This window comes from Eulemur rufifrons, chromosome 15, assembly GCF_041146395.1.
Source record: "Eulemur rufifrons isolate Redbay chromosome 15, OSU_ERuf_1, whole genome shotgun sequence".
In the NCBI taxonomy this organism is placed as follows: Eukaryota; Metazoa; Chordata; class Mammalia; order Primates; family Lemuridae; genus Eulemur; species Eulemur rufifrons.
In genome coordinates, this window is record NC_090997.1 from 27,986,599 (window position 1) to 28,005,153 (window position 18,555).

Genomic DNA, 18,555 nt, shown 5'->3' on the forward strand with positions numbered 1-18,555 from the left:
AAAGTAGAAAAACAAACATTTTATTAATAATCTCTGAGGAGATTCAGATTAAAGTTTTAGATAACCTCATAGAATTACACTGTTAGGTGTTTACAGTGAATTTCCTACAAATTATTGTGTCAGTCTTAGTTTTAGTTCCAAATGCTCTTATGATAGCACTTGTACAGAACTCTAGTTCTTGCATCTTATGATATATATTTGTGTTAAAAAAATACCTGGTAAGATAAAATATGACTTTCAAAGCCTAATATTTCTAAGGAGAAATCATATCAACTCTTAGAGAATTGTTAACACATCAGTTCTAACCTCTAGTGAGTTGAAAAATTTCATTTGAAATGAAAATTCATTTGATAGTTCTAAAATATATAAATATCTGATTATTTACTTGGCATGCAATTATAGTGAAATCCCACACCTCAGTTTTTACAGGGCTTGGAAGTACATTCATCAATGTCTACTGTTGTTTTTATCTGACAGAAAAGAAAATCAAACATTAAAACAGTAAATCAAGTTGGATTTGAGACAACAGAAAGTTACTTTACAGTCCAAATGACAACTACATAATTTAACTGTAAGAGGTTTGTAACACATTTTATTTTCACTGGACAGTTTTAAAGGTAAAGGTGATAGATCATAACTGTTACTTACACAAATTAAATTCTCCAAAGAAAAATGCCTATAAAAATTTAAAATAAATTCAGAAATATATTTTGTGACTCTTTTATTATGGCATTTTAAGAACTCTATTTTTTTCTTGGTACTTAAAGTTAGGAAAAAATGGTTGAAATCAATTATATTTGTATTATGCTTCTGTTATCTTTTGAAAATACCAAATTATAAGGTATTTCATATGGATTGACTGTATAATGAGGCAAAATGGACAATCTGAGACAAAACTACACCTTAGTAGTTTATTTGTATAATTATCCAAATATGCCATGGGTCATATAATATTTTTAAAATATAATAGATACAGATGGTATACCTTTGACATAATATAGTTAATTCATTAGTGTAATTTCTATCACCAAATCAAACCTTAAAAATATTTGAGTGTTTTCTGATTCACCATAAATAAAATAAAATATACAGAACAGAAATGGAATGAAAGATTTCTGATCTTATATGCAAATGATTTAGAACTTCTTACACACAAACTTATATAGAACTTCAGGAGAATGAAGACCAAATCAATTTTATTTCATAGAAAATAATTTTCTTTTTATACATGGTAAAAATATTATTTACCATTAAGTTGGTAAATAATTACATTGAACCTTCATAATGTGTGAAGCATCCCTGTAATTGTTTCGTGTATATTCTTTCTTTATACTTCAAAGTAAGTTTGTGAATAGCTATCATTATTACAATTTCAGAGATGTAAATCCTGGGACTTAGAGAATTAAACTTACTTGTTCAAGGTTGCATACCGAGAAAGCAATAAAATTAACATGATTCAATTTTAGTTTTATCTAAGTCTAATGTTTGTGGAAATATCATCCACACTGTTGGAGTGAATTACTAATCTATCTATAGAATTTCTCTTCCTCTCACAGTGGTTTAGAAAAGAGGCATGCTGAGTACTTCTGGTATTGGGTCCCTGGAAAGGAGAGAGAGAAGTATAAAGAGGAAGAACGGTTGGTCAAATCTGAATGAGTGGGTATTCATTGAAACTACCTACCAGAAATGGGTTTCCTCATCTAAATAAAGCCTCTTAGATATTTGGACTGCTTTTTGAAGCATAGCTCCAAAATAGGCAGAAAACTGAACTAAGAATTAGGAATCAGGAAATGGAGCCTTAGAAGGGAGAACAGTAGTATAGTTCACACTAAACTAAGGTAGACAGAGAGGTGAAAACCCAGTGATCAGTAAGGATATGAGCACCGGTATTCACCTCTAAACACATGCAATGCCAGGCACGGAAGCAGTGTGGTCTCACACACAACTCGTCCAAAGCTCCCCATAGACTACAACCAGGATCTATTAGCCCTGCGGTTTGAGTGTGAACAAACCTCTGGGTGATTGATAAATATCCCAGTCATCTACGTATGGTTGTGGCCTCTACAGGATGACATTCTCTCATGAGGTACCAGTTTGTAGTCAAGGTAAGCATTTACAATATAACTGTTTGAATGAGAGTCTTAGTCTGTCACCATTAAAGGGAGACAAACAGGAAATAAAATATTCAAATCTATGTAATTGGTTGCATTAACACTCTGATTTAACAAGCTAACCTAACCAGGCACAGAAGCAAACGCTTTAGGTTTGTAATGAAATTACATGGTATTAAGAGAAAAATTTAATAGTGGCTAATATAAAAAGATGAATAAATGCATTGTTAATTAAGTCAGACATATAAAAGGAATGCTTTTGAAAAATTCAAACAGAATTACAACTTCTTGACTTTCTCAATTTTTTCTCAAATCCATTAAAATCGGAATTAGTATAAAGGCTTTTCTTATGGAAGAGGCTTGTTGAACATAGACAAAAGCCTTCTTATTGACAAGACTGTATTCTTTTCTAGACTAATGGCAGACAGATAATAGAATTTCTTATAAAATCATTTTGCCAAAAGTCGTAACAATCATGGCAATTAATTTCATTTCCTTGATTCCACCTTACATGTAAAGTATCTATAAAAGTTAGAAAATGTGTCAATGTACATTTACAAGTGAACAACTTCAAAGTAATAAAAAATGCTTTGAGATATTTTTAGTGTTTCTAGAAAAAATGAATATATTTCTCCCTCAGATGATTTTGGTTGCTGTACATTGCTTCATAATTAAACAAACAATGCTTAATATTCACAGATGAAAAACTGTCAGAAAATTATGCCATCATACTCCCTGTAAACAAGGCACTTTTGTTAATTTCTAACTGATTGGGAAAGTGGCATTATTGAATCATAATTGATTTCCTTTTCTATTTTGTGCAGTCCAGTGGTTGTTTTGTGTGGTATGTTGCTATGAGATGATTCCTTAATTTAATTTGTAGAATTTAAACAGCCTATTGTATTACTAGTACTCCCACATATTTATTTGCCAGCATGCACTTGATGTTTGCAATCAGATTTGGAATTTTATCTCAAAGTGTTATTTCATCATTTATGGTAAACAAGTTCCAAAAGTGAGATAGTAAGTCTGATCAGAAATATTATGGTAGAAATTACATATTTGTTAAACCATCTTTCTTAATCTGTTCTCCCTGTAGCTCAATTGTTGACTGACAGAGGTATAGAATACAATAGCAAAATAAAAATCGTAGAAACAAAGAAAGGTTGCCAATAAGAAAAATGCTTTTTAAATTATGCCTTGAAAACAAATTAGAGGACAAGAGAGGGTGACTAAGATCTGATATTTAAATTGACCTAAACCACCGAAGGTATTTGTGTGTTTGTACAACCATGCAAAGTAGAGTAATTGGTATAAGTCATAAATAATTGATGGAGCAAATTTAGGATTTTTGCATTGTAAATAGAAATGAATTGTAAAGAAAATTAATAAATTTGATAATTAAAAGTGGGCAGAGTGCCTGTGAATTCAATTGATCTGATATCAAGGAGTTTGGTTTCTTACAAGAAATGCATTTTATTTAATAGAAACATTCAGAGATGAAATTTCCAATATGGTAGGCAACAGACACTTTGAACACTTGAAATATGGTTCGTATAAGAGGAACCACATTTTTATCTGATTTAAGTGAATTTAAATTTAAATTTAAAAGTTAATCCATTTTATCTATTTGGAAACTGTTAAATATGTTTAGACAACTTGAGGTATAAAATCTATAGTTTCAACCTTAAATTTTATGAAATGTAAACACAGATCAAATAATTTGAATGAAAAATAAGCATCCAAATTAAGATGCCCTATAAATGTAAAATGTGTATCAGATTTCAAAGACTAAGTTAGAAAAAAGCATAAGTTATTTTAATAATGTTTTAATATTGATTAGCTAGAATGTTTTGCATATATTATGTTAAATAAAATATGTTATTAATATTAATTTTAATTATTTATTTTTAATGTAGCTACTAAAATTAGAATTGCATATTTGGCTCACATTATATTTACATTGTATGACACTGAGGAAGAATAGAAATGTACATTGAATTTAAATGTATTATTGGGAATATATTTTAGGACAATGTACTGTAATTTACTTACGTTTTTCTCTTATCTCCATACACATCTTCCCACTCTCAGTCCCACACTCCCCCATTGTTTCCCAACAACCAGAAATTATGATGATATAACTTATAGCATTGTTTTGATGGGGATGGAAATGCAGAAGTAGGATGATAATAGAGAGAAGAGGATAGGTAGAAATATCTTAGACTTTTCTTTTGTCTGGGTATATTGGTGTATTTTTATTCCTATCATTAATAAAGAATTGCAAAGAGAAAACAGATTTTTGAAATGGAAACAGTGAAGATTCAAAGAAAAGGGAGAAGGTGAGAACACTGGGGTAGAGAACTCATCTGTCCATACTCTGTTTCTCTAAGATCACTGCAAGATCCATGTTCTCTCCAAGGAAGCTGAGAGAACAGATGGCGACATTGGTCATTCAGGACAGGATGATGGAAGGAGCCCTCCACAGACAGAGATTTAGTCAGGCCAGGCCCAGAGTTACAAGTTCTCAGAGTAGTATTGGTGCTATTAGGAGAAACTGACCAACTGTGAGTACAGTCTGGATGATTAAGAAGTTTTAAAAGGAAAGCCATCAACAGTAACATAACTGGTTTTCTGGTCTTGCAGGAGTTTGGCCAAGGTCACCCTTAATATCATGACCCAATCCAATACTTATTTCATCAATAAAGGCTTCCTACTCAATTCTATTTTTATCAGATAGAGGTAACTCACTATAAATTTACTGAAAGTACGTAACTTTTACAACTTAACTTTTATGGCTGCAAGTGTGGCTCCAGGACTTCCCTATTAATACTAGATAATTAATACTAGATAAATTAATATAATCATTTGGCATTGCCTCAATATACTGGGGCTCATTATGGACAGCTCAAAGAAACTGTGAGTTACATCACATGCAATTTTGAAAGAGTGAAGCATTGATTTGCTTGGGTCTATAAGTCTCAAAAAGTTTTCAAGAAATTATTTTTACCAAATGGGTGAATTATTTGTTTAAAGCTATTTTTTAATTAAAAAAAAATAGGAAAAGAAAAGCTTATTAGCTAAATTCCTAACCTTTTAACAAATTGACCAAAAATGCAAAGAGCTGTTTCAGGATGAATGATATGTTCTGATATTCTAAAAACACTAAATTTTGCATCTTTTTACATTCACTGATGCCTTAGTTTCTCTGATTGTATTTGAATTTTATAAAAAAAACTTTGTATCTTTATCCATGTTTGAAAAACTATCTAATCAGTGGAGACTAAAGGACAAACAAAAACAGTCTGCATTAAAGTCTCAATATGTGGAAATGCTCTTACTGAAACCATAGTAAGGCAGGTCTCACAGTTATGATCTTCTAATATTTTCATTTTAATAGCAAGGTATGATATAGTAATTTCAGATTTGTTTCATCATGACTATTTTAAATGGTAAATACGTTTTTATTATATAACATTATTGTGTTGAAATGATAATGAAAATATTTTATGTGCTCATTGTGTGTAAGGTACTGAAATGACAATTTCCTATAGATCAATGACACTTCATAGCTGTCCTTTCAGTGAAATCACTATAATTTCTACTTCAAAGGTGAAAAAAATAAGCTTAGTGGGGATAACTATGAATTGCTACCCTAAGGCATCAAAACAGGAACATGTTGGAGCCTGGACTTCCAAGCCTCTGTTTCCAAACTCATGCCCTTATTTGTCATGTTATTCTGACTCTTGTAATGATCATCATTTGATATTTGTATTGTAAATTTATAAGAAATGTTTTGCTTTTTTATACAAAATATTATTTATTATTTCAAATTGAAACTTCTCAATATTACTTATTTAAATAAATCATTCAATAAACATCAGATTCATATTTGCTTTTATTTTATCCTATGTGCACTAAAAAATGAGAAAAATAAATTCATTAATGTAAATGTCACTTGAAAGGAATTTTAAAAGGACAAACTTTCACATTGTTTTCTTTGGCTTTGATTAACAATATGATTTTAATGTTCAAAGTAATTATTTTAAAAAATAAGTTTGTTTTTTGATCTACATTTTTCTACTCATCTTGAGGTTACTATACATGGGTCACAATTTTAAGAAATTTGAACTTCTGGGAATATAAGGTTTATTGTGCCAAGAACTGCTGAAAAATCTTTACTCGAATACTTGACATTTTCTGCTCTTCTAAATGTATTCTAATGCTTGGTCACGCTACAAAATGACTATCATTAGGACTGTCACAGGCCATGGCTGCGGGAATACCATGACTAATGCTAAGCTATCAGCACTGTCGGTGCAAGGTGTATTCTCATAATTTCTCAAACTGACCATGGAACCAATTTCCACTGATCTCTAAGTCATAAAACTTTACAATTACCCTGAGTTCATTAATAATGTATTACAGTTCTCATTCTCAATCAGAGTTTAATCAGACCCATGTCTCACAGGAAGGTTGACAAGTAAGCCACAAAATTATCCATATAAATGTCAAGATTTATTTTCCTAACATAAATGATCTAACCTAGTCAAGCATGGTTAATAATAAAATCACTCTTTCTGAGATTACCATTCTACTGATTGTCATATCCATTTTGGCCTTATATCTCAACCTCTCTAATGATAGAGGTTATGAATATGGTCCACATAAATAAACTAATTTATATGAGTCCTGTTCATTTTTATATTAAACATACAAACCCATAAATATTTATAATATTGCTTATTATTTCTTTGTGATATGCACACAACCAAATGGATTAATTTATTTCATGCCAATGATATAAATATTAGAATGGAAAACTATGTAAAAGCAGTAATTTTAGTTAGAGATATCTCAGGCTGCTGTCTCAGCCAAATCATAACAAAGCATTTCTATAAGTACAGAATCTCAGGCTACTTCCAAATGGGAAATTATGTATTAAGAAACTCTCAAAAGTTTACTGCACTAGAAAACAAACAAAATATTGCCTCTACAATGCATTTTGCCTACATTCTGGCCATAAAAATTTATTTTAATAAGGAAGAATATGTATAAAAATGGTTTCTGAGTTCTTACAGCTGTCTCCTCATTTGTATATTACTATCTACTCATTCTTGATGTGGTACTTTTAAAATACCATAACTTAAAAATACCTGATTTTTTCCACTATAAACATGAAATCTTATCTTTTTAGAAAGGCAACACATTAAATAACTGATTGCATAAACACTTATCAATTTAATTAAATACATGCAAGAGTATAATTTATTTGCTTTGGAAGATTGATAGAGGAAACAGATAAATAGATAAAAGATAAATGCACATGAGATTTCAGAAGTAACATCTTGAAAGGAGCAATACTAGACTACCTTTTAGGACTATTAGTGAAGAATATTAACATCTTCTGCCAAGTTTTATATACTGTCTGTCTTAATAAAAACACATTGTTTAGAGTAGCTTCCTTTCTGGGAAGAAACAGACAAAGCTGACACAATTTTGACAGCTCCATAGAAGCAGGAAACAGAATTGTATTCATTTATTCAGTTTTCACAGCATCAGACTCAGAAACCTTTAAAATAGTGGGTAGGACTTCTTCAATAGATACTAAAACCCCCTCCAAAAAAAAAAATCAGTATTTTATAATTCATTTGTCAAGGTAAATCAGTACAAATTGATCAAAATTTTTAAAAAGCAAATATATATGTATTTCTCTCAATTGATTTATTTTATTTTGTCTATACAACCTAAAATTTACATCTCCTAAGTTAAATTGATAATATAGAAATCCATAGGTAGCATTCAATATTATGACTCTTTACATGACTGTGTAGAAGTTGTGATACATTCAAGATCATTGTTAGCAAAGGTTTCTGCTTCCTAGATAAATTAACTTTACTTCTAGTTAATACTTTGCTAGTAACAGATTAAATACAATAAATATCTAACACCACAAATACTATTTTGTGTTTATAATTACTACTTATTTAACCCTTTTTCCCTAATCATTGATTTACTTTATTGGTTCCTCTTTGGCAAAGATCAGTCGATGTCTCATGATTAACACAGGATTAAGCTCAAATAACATTCAGACTATCATGTCAGTAGGAAAAACAGTGACATTACTTGATGTTGGTCTTTTCCCATAGAATCACTCAAAAGATTCTCTAAGGTAGCACATGGAATCACAGTTAACCTCTGAAAACACATTCTTTGTCACTGTAAAGCAGGCCTATTGGTTATGACAATGGCCATTAGTTTATTATGAATTTAAATATGAAAATAACTGTTTGTAAAATAACTGTTTCACTTAGATCACTGATGTAACTGTGAGCTTGCTTCTGAAACAGTAAAGAGTGGTCCAGGAAAGCAGAACCAAGAGTGAGATTTTATTAATGTCACTTTTTAAAAATAAAACTAAGGTCTGCCCTAGAACTTCTTTAGTCAAAACATTTTCTTCACTGTAGTGTGTTCTATTGTCCGATACGTGGCTTTAAGCCCAATGTTTCTTAACTGGTTTATATATATTCAGTGTATGAGGTCCTCTTCCTATCCCAATTTAAACATATGTGCTCCCTAATCTAAGTGTCATAGATGGGAAATGATAATTTCAATCGAATTCTTCAAACCCCTGGAAATATATGGGGTTTTTACTTCTCTACGATCATCTATAATGTAAATACAAATTTAAGTGTGTTGGCATTTCCATGACACTGAATGTAGATAAATGTCTAATTATCTCAATAAGTGTAATGAAGGCTAAAAATAATTCTCAAGATAAAGTTATTTCTATGTAGAAAAAACTATAGTGTACAACATGCTAAAAACATAGGGGATGTGAACCAAGCAAGAAAGCATACATTAGCATGGGCATCATTCTGGAAGAATAAGAAAAAAAGTGGGTTGCTGGGACCATGGAAAGGTCTGGTCATGGTGCATAACTCTCAGGCTCTATTCCCAGGGCAAGGCATATAGACATTCTCTCCTAAATTAATTGTTAGGAAAGTGAGAATATTGAAATCAAATCTTAGAAAAAGAATCTAGGTCATTTGATCTTCCAATGGGTTAACAGAAGACAATGGTAAATAAACACTTACCAGAGTGATGAGTGAAGCCAAAAGCCATGACAAAGGCTAAGAGTGAAACCAAAAGGAACTGGAAATGAGATATCACAAACTCTGACCTGACTCTATAACTGAGGCTCAGGCCTTCTTGCTGTAATTATAATATTCAATCAGAGGATATTTGTAACTTACAGCATTTGATGAATGATCTCAAATGAGGATCTATATCTATTTCGCAAGATTCTTTCTCATCTAATCTTTTTGGTTTAACCTATTACTTTATCTTTGAATCTCCTTACAGTGGAAGAAGTATCCATAGTCCCATTAATTTTCCCACCTGAAAGGGATATTCAAATGAACCATCACTGGGCTTTAAGCCAGCCAGAATGAGATTTATCACTCACTGTGTGATCTTGAATAGCTTAAAATGGAATAATGCTAGTTCCCAATTTCTGAAAGTAAAGAATCAAATCAAAATAATTGAATTATGTCCAGTAAAATTCAAAGTTACAGCACAGATTCATCTCCCTCCCTTGATTAATGACTTTTTTAAAAAAATTTTATTCCCAAAACACAGTTCAAATATCATCTTAACTCAAAATTCAAGTCTCTCTATGGTGTCTCATCCATCTGCCTTTATAGATCCTTTTTTCCTACCTCCTGTATATAACTTTTGTTGCAGTCAAATGAGACCATTTTGTTCATTCTTCCTTTGTGTATCTGCCTTTATTCTTGCTTCTTTGTCCAACTCTAAACTTGCATATCTATCCATTTTCTCAAACACCAACTCAAATATTACTGCATTTCTGAATCTCTCTCCCTTCACTTGCACCCCAGATGAAAGGAATCTCTCTCCGCTCTGCCCCTAGATACAACTTTTCCTGTGTTGTCTGGAGTACCTGGCTTCCTGTATCTTCCATTCTCCTCTTTTTTTTTTTTTTTTTTAATATTCTCCTTCTCCATTGTCTCATTTCTTTCATAATTTTTAAAGATTCTTGTATGAAAGCAAAGCAGGAGAAACATTACAGCTTCCAAGAAGACATACACGTGGCCAACACATATATGGAAAAATGTTCAACACCATTTATCATTGGAGAAATGCAAATCAAAACCACAATGGGTATCATCTCACCCCAGTTAAAATGGCTTTTATCAAAAAGACAGGCAATAACGAATGTTGGTGAAGATACAGAGAAAGGGAAAGACCCGTACATTGTTGACGGGATTGTAAATTAGAACAACCACCATGGAGAACAGTATTTTTAATTTTCCTCAAAAAATTAAAAATAAAACTACCATATGGCCCATCAATCCCATTGCTGGGTATATATCCAAAGGAGGGTAATTTAGCATATCGAAAAGATTATCTACACCCTCAAGTTTATCGTAGCATTATTACAATAGCCAAGATTTGGAATCAACCTAGGGGTCCATCAACAGATGAATGCATAAAGAATTGTGGTATGCATACACAAAGAGATGTTATACAGGCACAAAAAAGAATGAAATTCTGCCATTTGCAACAATCTAGGTGGAACTGGAGAACATTAAATAAGCCAAACACAGAAAGATAAATCTCACATGTTCTCACTCATATGTGGGTTGATCTCATGGAGATAGAGAGTAGAATGATGGTTACCAGAAGCTGAGAAGGGTATTGGGGGCAGGGGATAAGGTGGGGATGGTTAATGGGTCCAAAAATATAGATAGAATGAACAATATTTGGTAGCATGACAAAATGACTATAATCAACAATAAGTCAGTGTATACTTTAAGATAACTAAAAGAATGGAATTGGAGAATTAGAATGTTCCTAACACAAAGAAATGATAAATGTCTGAGGTGCTGGATACTCCAATTACCCTGATTTGATTAATTCACATTGTATGCCTGTATCAAAACAACTCGTGTACCCTGTAAAGATATACAACTAGTACGTACCTATAATAATTGTTTTAAAAAGGCAATAGCTTCCATTTGTACCTTAGCCACAAGCAACTTCTTCTTTCTTCTGATTTGTGCTATATACATTTGGCCTGAATATCAGGGTTTTGTTGTTTTGTTGTTTTTTTTTTTTTTTTGGCCTTTTTAAATTTTTGTATATCATAGATTACATATAGAAACAACCACAAAATAAGAAACACAAATGGTAATGCGAAGAGAAATGAGTTTTTTTTCTCCAAAAGGTTAAAAAATCAGTTATTTAGAGAAACATTGTAAGTATTAAATTATTTTAAGCCTGGTGAAAACAGCATTGATATTGAAAGAGCAACAAGGCTCTGTGAGACTACTGGGAAAACACTCATGACAGTGGAATTAAATTCAAAGTGCAGAACTGTAAATGAAAGATCTGTACAAGTTATGGAATCTTCTTAAATCTATTGTTTGCTAAACTTCTAATTATATGTGTGAACATATACACATACAAATACAGATATATGTGCATTTGTGTGTGTATATATGTGTATATACACATATGTGGATATGTATATGTATGTGTTATATTTTGATCCTGTAACATAATTTCCTGGGAAGGACAGTGAAGGGAGCATAAGCTAAATGTCTTTCCTATTCTACAGTATTCCCTTCAAACTCTAGATCCCATATCCTACTTCAGCTGCCACCATATTTCTCCCTTTTCATTATTGCAGATCATTTTTAAAGCAGCCACATTCATTGTCTTTAGTTACTCGCCCCTGTTGACTTCATTAACTTCAATTGGCTTCTTTCTCCATTATCCCATCAAAATTTTTTAGGTCATCAGTTTCCTCTTATTGTCAAATCCAATGGGTATTTTAATTTCATATCTTAGTTCACCTGTGTGAATCATTCAAAATATTAAAAAATTTCCTACTTCTTGAATTATTTCCATGCATTGGTTTTATGACGGTATATATCTCTGCATCTTACCTAACTGGCTCCTTCTTCTTAATCACTCTTTTTGGCTCTCCTCCTTCCTCCCACCCCATGGTAATTTGTAGACTCAGTGTTATCAGATATCAGTATTCATAACAGTTGAGTGAATGAGTGGTTTAGTGCTGAAGTGGAGAGATGTCAGCCAAGGGCCAGAACACACACTACACCCCTAGTGCCCAGGAAGTGAGTGCCGAGCACTAAAAGGGATATGGATACTTGCTTAAATAATAAATGAAGTCTCAAATGTTTCCATCTGTGATTTTCTGATCACATTATTGTTCACATTGTAACATGCCACGTGTATGTCCAGGCTCACCAAAGATACAGTAAGGTCTTTGTGGATTAGCAACATACTGGATTTGATTGCATATTTTTGACAGTGCAAATAGGAAACATTAAGTAAAAGCATACAAAATGAATGGAAATGGAAGAGAAGTAAAAGGATGAGTTATGGAGGGGCTGATGGGGTCTCTGATAGTATGTCATAACTCCAAAACATTTGAAAGACATCATAGATATGGATCTAGAAAATGAAGCCATGATCCCAAAGATCCATTTATTTTATTTACTATTAAATCTTGAGAAATTAGCTTAACATCTCTACACTGTCATTTTCTGGTCTGTGATTTGGGGATACTAATACTAACCCCTTATAAATTAAGTATGAGACTGCAGTGCTCTAACAATTACAAAGTAGAGCAAAGGTCCTCGTATACAGTAAGTACTCAATGGCATTTATTTAGTTTTGTATTATTACCAAAAGCTTCATGAAATTAATTTTTCATGTATAATATTCTGTGCTTTTTTCTTGCCTTAAAATTAATTATAAATTATTAAACATGTATTTTTTAAATATAAAAATAAATGCTAATTTTTAATATTTCATTTGTTCATATTCTGGATTAGCAGAATTCCAATATTCTTAACTTCTCAGTTTGTGTTATAAATCAAGAAAAACTGCTTAATATTGAAAAGAAGTTAGATAATTTAAACATTTTTTTTGTGATTAAAAAATAACCTGAGGCCAAATGAGGTGAATATAGTAATTATGGAATCAATTTAATAGTTTCTTAAAACACTAAGATTCATTTTCACATAGTTTGACTGAATTTTATTTTATTTATCTGTTTTTGTTATTTCGGTTAGGTTAATATAAATTTTAATACAGGAAATTGTATTTATCATGGCTTCCACTTTATATTTGTTTGTGGATTATTTGATCTAATCTGTGTAAGAAGGTACATATTAGCATACAAAGATACAATAACCAGAAAAACAGAAAATAGTTCTTTGCTTTTAGATGTAGTAGGCAAACTCTAGAAAGAAAGTGAATAAAGCTATATTTAATACAGTCAGTGTTGAAGTAAGGTAAACTTTGTAGTATTGAAAAAAGTTACAAAGATTCGTACTGTTAGAGAACAATTCGTACTGTTAGAAGTGTTTTAATAATGGAAATCACAAAAAATTAGAATTGCCTCGCTTTATTTCTCAGGCATTTCTAACATTAAAGTGTTTTGTGCCATAAAATGTTAACTGCTCATATATTTACCAATGTCTGAAAATCAAATATTTTATAACATGATTTGTTATCAAAGTATATAACTACACTGTTGCTAATGCAAAATATCATGCAACACACTCTTTTAATGATATCACAATCATCTTACTGACAATTTTTTCACTCTACTAATTTCATTGAGTCTCATCTTATTGTTAGTCTCTTTAATTAGATATTGAAAAATTAAACTTTGAAATGCAGCCAGGCATAGTTCTTTAGTTGTTATGATATCATATAGTAATTTTTAACCTGCACATTTTGTGTTTTATAGCCAAGCACATATCTAATTATCTTTCTGACCGAATTAACTACTTATTGCACAAATAAAACATCAAATTTACTGCTCTATTGTTGTAAAAAAGGTATAGGTGTTTGAAAATCTTTGGAGATTGGCCGGGCGCGGTGGCTCACGCCTGTAATCCTAGCACTCTGGGAGGCCGAGGTGGACGGATCGTTTGAGCTCAGGAGTTCGAGACCAGCCTGAGCAAGAGTGAGACCCCATCTCTACTAAAAATAGAAAGAAATTATATGGACAGCTAAAAATATATATAGAAAAAATTAGCCAGGCATGGTGGTGCATGCCTGTAGTCCCAGCTACTCGGGAGGCTGAGACAGGAGGATCGCTCGAGCTCAGGAGTTTGAGGTTGCTGTGAGCTAGGCTGATGCCACGGCACTCACTCTAGCCTGGGCAACAGAGTGAGACTCTGTCTCAAAAAAAAAAAAAAAAAAGAAAATCTTTGGAGACTAACATATGTAAATTCATATGAATAACTGACAGTCAATTGATTCTTGAATCGGAGTTATAGAACTGCCTTGGTCTGAGGTAGGTATGGCACTTTCTAGCATTTTAAGAATGGACAAATTACCTAACTTCTTTGTGCCTTAATTTTTTCATCTGTAAATTGCAGAAAGAATAATACTTAATGCATAATATTATTATAAATAATAATCTATATGAAAACTTAGTTCAGATTTAACACTTATACTACCCAAAAGTTATATTAGGGTGGTTTCCTATTATAATAAATAAAATATTCATATTAAGAAAAAGTGAAAAATGTTTTATATTAAATAAGTTTATTGCCAATTTCATAAATAGAAGAGTAAGTTTTATTGTTTGAAGCTAGAAATAGCCCATATTAATTTAGTATTACCCAGATCATTTGACAAAAAGGATATTAGTTTCCTAGGTTGCCATAACAAAGTACTATAAACTAAGTGGGTTAAGAAAATGCAAATTTACTGTGTCATAATTTTGGAGGCTACCAAAATAACGATGTTGGCAAAATTAGTTCCTTCTGAAGGTTGTAAGGGAAAGATCCGTTCCAGGCCTCTCTCTGGTTTGTAGACCTAGGGCATCTTCCCCCTGTGCCTCCCATGTGATCTTACGTCATCTTCCTTCTATCCATGTTTTTCTGTCCAGAGTTCTCCCTCTTATAAGGACACCAGTAAATCGGATTCCTATCTCTCACGATATACAAAAATGAACTCAAGATGGATGTAAGACTTAAACGTAAAACATGAAACCATAAAAATTCAAGAAGAAAATGTAGGATAAACTTATGGACATTGGCCTACACAAAGAATTTATGAGGAAGCTCCCCAAAGCAAATATAGCAACAACAAAATTAAACAAGTGGGATTTAATTAAATTAAAAGGTTTCTGCAAAGCAAAGGAAACAATCAACAGAGTAAATAGACAACCTACAGAATGGGAGAAAATATTTGAAAACTATACATCTGACAAAAGACTAATATCTGGAATCTATAAAAACTCAAACAAATCAGCAAGAAAATAAAAAAAACAAACCCATGAAAAAGTGGGCAAAAGAAATGAACAGATTTTTTTCAAAAGAAGCTAGACAAGTGGCCAGTGAACATCTGAAAATATGTTCAACATCACTAATCATCAGAGAAATGCAAATTAAAACCCCAGTGAGATAGCACCTCAATCCTGTCAGAAGGGCCATTATTAAAAAGTCAAAGAACAATAGATGCTGCCACATGGATGCAGTAGATAGGGCATTCATATATATTGCTGGTGGGAATGTAAATTAGAATAACCCCTATGGAAAACTGTAAGGAGATTCTTCAAAGAACTAAAAGTAGACTGACCATTCAATCCAGCAATATCACTCCTGGGTATCTACCCAAAGGAAAAGATGTAATTTTATTAAAAAGATACCTACACCCAAATGTTTACTGTAGCACCATGTACAATCACAAAGATATGGAATCAACCTAAGTGCCCACCAACTGATGAGTGGATAAAGAAAATGTGGTGTGTGTGTGTATATATATATATATATATGTATCATTCATTACTACTAAGCCATAAAAAGTAATAAAATAATGTCTTTTACAACACATGGATGGAACTGAAAATCATTATCTTAAGTGAAATACCTCAGAAATGAAAAAAACAAATACCTTATGCTCTCACTTGTAATTGGGAGTTAACTCAGGGGTATATATGGTCATAGAGGGGTGTAATGGACATTGAAAACTAAGAAGGGGGAGGGTAGGAGGAGGTAAGGGACAAAATCTACTTATTGGGTACAACATACACTATTCTAGTGATGGATGCCCAGAAAGCTCTGACTTTAGAATTATACAATTCATCCATGTAGCAAAAAACACTTGTACCCCCTAAATCTATTGAATTAAAAAAATTAAAAATGTAAATATTCCACAGATAAAAAAGTACATACTATATACTTCCATTTTATAAAATTCTTTAAAAAAGCAAAGTATCTATAATAAAAGAAAGCAGATGAGTGATTGCAGGCCAGGACAGAAAGGGGAGGGCTGGGAGGTGGGGATCATGAAGGGGCATTAGGAAACGTTTGGAGTTGACAGATACAGGCACTATCCTGACTGTAGTGATGGTTGGTTTTCTGGGTGTCTCTATATCAAATTTCTGAAATTGTACATTTTAAATATGTACAGTTGATTGTACATCAATTATATATATCAAAATAATAAAGGAAGAAAGACTGTAAAAACAGTTACGAGAGTAGATTTCATATTAGGTGTTCTTATCAGAAAAAAAAATGAATCAAAGCTAAGAATTCTCCTCTTTGCAAAGGTATTTTGGTTCACCAATGTCCACTTGGTAAAGCTAACACTATTCACTTTGTCATACAAATCATTTCAAAATTTAATTCAATTAATCTTTTGAATTTCCTCATTAAACACTACTTTTCTGCCTTATCACACTGACGATATTTTCCCAAATTTTCAACTTATTATTCCACTTCACTATTTTGGCCACATGTGAATGCTAGTCCCTCTGCTGGGAAATACAATATGTCATCATCCCCACCCCTCCCTACCATCTACTTTTCACTCACACTTTCTTGTTAGAAAATTCCTATTCACCCACCCAATAACATCTCAATTATAACCTCTTTAGTGAAGCATCAGAAGACTTCCCTAGAGAAAGAAATTATTTGTCCTTCATGTTCCTATAGTTTTGTCTTGTATCTCTGTTAGCACATCACAGATTATACTCCAATGTATATTTTTATAATTACACCTCTGATGCTAGACTCTGAAGTTCTTGAGGGGATTGTATTATGCTTAAGAGCCTCAGAAACCTAGTTCAATTCTAGGCTTTGACAGCTATAAGCTTTTGATTTCTGAAAGTTGTATAAACTGAGTATTAGCTGCCTCATGTAAAAACTGGGAACACTGATAATTATTTCCAATTCATGAGATGATAAAAGTAGATACTACATGTAGTGTTCAGCACATTCAAATTTTACTCCTAATAGTAGTGTTGTTGCTATCACTGCAAATTCATAATTAAGGCACACAATGTGCTCAAAACTGCTTCATTAATAAAAGCTTTTTATAACTTTATGAAATAGGCAATAGAACTAAACCCATGTTTAAATAGATGAAAAAACCGGTCCTTAAGAAGGCATATTCCCTGTCCAAGTTTATAAGACTGCTGATTGGTAGATGTAAATTTAGAACACACAACTTTTATGACTTCTTATGAATATTTTCTTTGTTAAGAATTTCTTACCTCCACTCATAAAAGTTTCCTATTTCTGAAAAATCTACAGTACTCAATCTATCACACATACCTGTGGCATCTATTCACAAAGTAAGGTATTTCTATTTTTACAAGGTAAACTTTCTGTAAAAGAATCATAACATCATCAAAGGAAACATTGTCAAAGATTTAGTGAAGCTGATGCTTGCAGAAGAGTTTTGGAATTTAATTGCATTGTAAAAGCAGAAACCAGAAGCATATCCAAATATTTCATATTTTTCTTTTTCTAGCAGTTTAATTAAAGAGGAAGTTTTGGCATTATTTTTCTGAAAACAGTATTTATATGATAAGGACATGTGTGTGAAATAATTAATTCCAAATTCCTGTATTATGCTAGATGAGTCAACAGAGCTAACCTTTACAAGTTGTGAGCCTTTTAGTCCATCTAATTCACATATTTCATATTCACCACGCATAAAATTCAGCAGTAATTCATTCATTCAATCATCAAATATTTATTTAATACCCACCATTTACTGCAGTCAGGCAAACATTTATTCAGCTAGCACTATGCCACATTTTGAGGATAAACACATGAACAATACAGACATGGTCACTACTTTTGCAAGATTTTAAATCCTTTAAATCTTAGGTACTTTCATTTTACTTTACCAAAAATTTTGCAAAATTTTTCTTGATTTAGAAATAAATTTGTTTTTAATGATTAAAGACTAAGCAACCACTAGGTCAAATAAATCATAATTTTTCCAAATAAATTTCTCTCTATAAAATATCATAATTTTTATGTGTGCTGTTAACACAACCATGCATTTTTGCTCTTATTTTAAACCTCTACTTTTAAATAGGATCTTCACAAATCCTAGCCAATGTTGTGTCATATCT

The 18,555-nt window shown here is 31.9% G+C and overlaps 1 protein-coding gene across 1 annotated transcript in view; it reads right to left on the bottom strand.

Moving 5' to 3' along the window:
• The window catches only part of EYS (eyes shut homolog), a 1,462,097-nt gene that overhangs the window by 1,128,551 nt on the left and 314,991 nt on the right, over nt 1-18,555 (bottom strand).